The sequence below is a fragment of the Lipotes vexillifer genome, unplaced genomic scaffold, assembly GCF_000442215.2.
Source record: "Lipotes vexillifer unplaced genomic scaffold, Lipotes_vexillifer_v1.1 scaffold39, whole genome shotgun sequence".
Taxonomy (NCBI): Eukaryota; Metazoa; Chordata; class Mammalia; order Artiodactyla; family Lipotidae; genus Lipotes; species Lipotes vexillifer.
This window is the reverse complement of record NW_006787038.1, coordinates 2,986,564-2,991,261: the sequence shown is the minus strand read 5'-3', so window position 1 is coordinate 2,991,261 and position 4,698 is coordinate 2,986,564. Positions and strand designations below refer to the sequence as shown.

Genomic DNA, 4,698 nt, shown 5'->3' with positions numbered 1-4,698 from the left:
CCCTACACTTTTTCCTCCCATACTACTGGGCTTTCAGATAGCTATCTTTCTGTCCTTATGACTTACTGCTCCTGTTTCAAAGTGATTATATCTCCTTGCATCCTAATGAAGATTTTCTAAAATGTTCTTCTGGTTTCCACTGGCAGTCATTTTCAAAGATGTGTTCTTCCACTGAACATTCAGGATGATGTTCCCTTTCCCTTATTCTGCATAACTTGTCCAAAAGCCTCTTGTTGAGAACCGGTTTACCTAGAATTTGGTATTTGCCAACAGAAAGGGTATGTAAATTACCCCTGGTTCCATCCTCTACTTCCTTGGATACAGGTAACAAGCTCTTGTCACATCTACAACTGGCCAAGAGGATGTGCAGAGCCCCTAGCCTAATCCCCAGTGTCACTGGTAGGCTTTTGTCTCATGTAGCTATGTGGCGCTGAGACAGGATCTTCTTCTGACCCTCACTGCCTGATTCTGGGCCCATTCCAGGAGTCTACAATAAATGAAGTTATATAAAACACTCCAGTTTCCAGAATGCACTACTACTAAAGTGTTTTTTCCTTCTCTGCCCATGCCAACAGTAAACTACTCTTGGAGACTGTATTTCCCAGAACTCAATATGCTATGACTGCCTCCTATCCCTCAGAACAAATACACACACAGAAAACACTATGATTCCCTATCCAAGTATATTCTGGGAGTTACAGCTTCCCAAGAGAAACTGAAAGATAAGTGATTGCAAGTAAAGGGTGGAACGACACTCTGGCTCAAACTGTAGCTGCCCAATTTTCTGACTGAACCGGACCCTGCCTTTCTGAACCAAGGGCAGACTATAGAGTAAGAATGCAGGGCCTCACTACCGACCATCAGGCAGGTTCAGCACTGCTGTGGGCTTCCAACTGCACTCTCTAGCACAGTTCTATCAGCCTTGGACTTTGAGAAAATCTTGGCAGTAAGCCAGCTGTAAGTCCTGATCTCTGGTGATGTGACTTTGCAATGTTTTATGTCTTCATAAATACTTTAGGGGCAGTTGAGGCTGCTTATCAGATGATGGGAAGGAGGTTGTGACTGAAAAGAATTACAGAACCTCAGTGTTGCAAGGGACCTTAGAAGTCATTCAGTTCAAACTCTCCAACTCTACAACAACTCAGTAAGTGGTCACCAAGCCCAGGCTTGAATCCCCCCAGTGACATAGAACTCATCACCTGGTAAAACAACTCACTTCATTTTTATAGGGTGTTAATTTTTAGAATGTTTTATTTTATACTGAGGCAACACTTCACACTCTGTACTTTTTACCTATGAGTCCTAGCTCCTTCCTCTGGAGTCACAGAATAATCCTAACATTTCTTTCAAGAGACAGATCTTCAAATACAATAGTATCAAATCTATCTCCCAAGTTGTTTTTTTTTTCAGTTGTTCCTAAGGATATAGTAGCAGAGCTTTGAATAAATCTACAGAAGCACTCTACGCTAGCTACTCAATACTCTCAAATGCAACGGTACAATCTTCAGCAATGGTAAATATCCTCTTGGTCAGCATCCCTATTTACAGAATAGAAAACAGAACATCCTCAACCTACCACACAGAGTCTTTTCCACAGCTCCAGTAACCCCTGATTAATGACCTCCACTTGCAAAGGAGGCTACTTACCTTAACCATGAAATAATGAATGCTATTGATCCAACAAGCTACTGCTATAAAGTGTTATTGATCACCCAATCTTTGGTTAAAATGGTCCTCATTTAGCAATTTTACTGTCGCAAACACCTGGAGCAAAGCACCCTCATAATTAAAGAGTTTGGGGGAGTTAAAGTGAGAGGTGATGGACAGAGATCTCAGCTTTCTACCATTTATTCTTGCTTCTGAGCTATTGTTTGTGTCAGAAAGGATATTGATTTTCTATAAAAATAAGAAAACAAGAGGCACCAAGGGGCGCAGAAGGTCAGCTTGGGCTAGAGAAGGAGGGGGAAGGTTTAGCACTCTATCTCTGTCACTTGGCTTCCAACAGAAGGGAATATTTTCTTTCCTGTGAGATCAGCTTCTAATACATCACCTTAGGAAGGCTCCTGTGACTTCAGGCCATCACCAAACCAATTCACTTATGAAAGAAAAGAAGCTAAATTATATTCAAGGGGAACAAATGAATGATGTATTAGTGAAGAATAAAGCAAAATTAGGCTATAACTCACCTAATTAATAGCTGCTATACAGACAATTTGAATAAAGATGAGTAGAAAGTAATCTTACAAAAGCATTGATCCATTTTAGAATGGAACACACATGCAAAGAAAAATATTCAAATAATAACTGAGCTTTTTGAAGGCTTTAAAAAACGATTACATCATAACCACTTTCAGTTCCTCAGAACGCCTGAGGGATTGATTGGTATAGAATGGAAGGAAGAACAGAAACAGAAAAGCGAAAAGAATTATCGGTTAAGCTTAAAATTACTCTATGTTTAGTAAGCAGAATAAATTTAAGGAGAGTAGAAATAAAGCTCTCTGATTGAGACACAGATTTTCAAACCTAAAACACCTAACATATGCTTTTTTTTTTTTTTTTTTTCCGGTACGCGGGCCTCTCACTGTTGTGGCCTCTCCCGTTGCGGAGCACAGGCTCCGGACGCGCAGGCTCAGCAGCCATGGCTCACGGGCCCAGCCGCTCCGCGGCATGTGGGATCTTCCCAGACCGGGGCACGAACCCGGGTCCCCTGCATCGGCAGGCGGACTCTCAACCACTGCGCCACCAGGGAAGCCCAACATATGCTTTTTAAAAGAACTCTATCTATTGACTAGGCTAAGTAAAGCTTAATGATCAACTTCATCTTAATAATTTCACAAGTTGGATCATATACTCTGACAACCCTCAATACCTCTGATATAAAGTTCTACACTTTGATCTGTATGCAAACAAACTGGCACATCTAAGCAGATTTTTGAAAGAGTAAATTGCTGCCTACCTCAATTTGTCCAAGCCCTAGATGTATATTATCACAACCTGACTATAATGTGCAACAGATGTATCTGGGGTAAGGACCTAGAAAGACTGAAGTGCCTCACTGCAAGGTTACAGGCTCTGCATTTGGAACCACACTTGGGCTGTGATCTTAGACAGAGTTAACAGTCACTCACACACACAATTAAGTCATAGTTTAGCAAGAAATTCTGGGGAAGAAATACATACATCCAAAAATATCATCCCAAAACATTCTTAACAGTACGATGATTACTATTTGGTATGTAAGCTTGACGCTGAAACAAACTTGAACACCTCAATTGAGGGTTTCACAGTGTGAAGGATACAAGTTAACTAGGCATTTCTTGTTTGATTAAAAATAGCATGATAAGGAAAAAAGCTTCATAATCCAAAATTATACATATAAATTGGGTAAACAGGCCTTAGAATATACATTAGAGGAAAATCAGGAAAGCCAAATTATAAGCCTACCTAGTTGTACAGCCTGGAAAATATAGTTAGTTAAGAAAAATTTTAAAAACTTGATTAAAACCACCCATGAAAAGTACAGGCATACAGACCTGAACAGCTTTTCCTGTTACTGACAAAACCTCACCTCAAGTCTGTAAGATTTATGCCTTTGTTTTTCGGACAAACATCAGAAGAAGCCAAGCCCTAAGAAAGGTCATCTGTTCTACAGTTGTAAAAGTTCCGATGAGACAAAACGTGCCATGGCAAAGGCAAGCTCAAAGCATAGCAAAACATGGTGGTTAACTATGAGCTTTGGAATCAGGTTTGATTCCCAGTTTTGCTACTAGGTGACCCTGGGCAAATTATCTCCACACTCATAACCTCTATTTCCTCTTCTATAAAATACAAATAGTGGTACCTACCAGACAGGGGAGTTATGAACATTAAAGAAGAATATATGGTCTGCACAATAGTACAGTGCCTGGCACACAGTTAGTGCTTAATAAATGCTAACTAATATTAACAATAATAGAATACACTGGTTCTCAATTGGGACTACTCAACCCACTTAGGGAGCACCCATGGAGGCATTTGTTTTGATACTGTGAAGGGTGAAGGGAACAACGTAGGGATGGCAACTATCCTACCAGGCATGGGACATCCCTCACCACAAAGAACTGCCCCATCCAAAACACCAACAGCATCCACAGAGAAACAGACATCACACATTAATATTAATAACAATATTAAAGTATCAAGCTGGGGAGTATCAGTGTCCCTAGGACTATCTATTTGAGATGTAAAAAATTAAAAGTCACCAAAAACTATATTGACGTTTTAAACACACACCCATTCAAGACAGATTCTTCTGGCTCGATGACATTTGGTGTAAGACTGATGGGATTTAGCCCTGTTATTTTCAAAGCCTACCATGTGTTCAGACAACTTGAATGCTAAACTCAATACAGTCAAGCTGTAAGTAGCAGAGAACAGAATTATAGTCCAGAAACATCTAAAGTCATGATTCTTAATGGGTAAAGGCAGCTTACCAAGAACATTTACAAACTCCATATGCCTGGCACCCGCGTTTTCTCTCTCTCACACATACATATATACACCAGCCTCTCCTGAGGCCCTGGTTCTAAAGAACAGTATCTGTGTATGAACTACATGGCACAAAGAGCAGCAAAATGTTTTTTAAAATAAGAGGTACACGTTTTAAATGATTTTTAGAAACAAATGTGTTTCTATAAAATATAGCCTTCTTGATGTAGG

At 40.1% G+C, this 4,698-nt stretch overlaps 1 protein-coding gene across 2 annotated transcripts in view; it reads right to left on the bottom strand.

Moving 5' to 3' along the window:
- The window catches only part of GPATCH2L (G-patch domain containing 2 like), a 58,110-nt gene that overhangs the window by 49,671 nt on the left and 3,741 nt on the right, over positions 1 to 4,698 (bottom strand). The window lies entirely within an intron of this gene.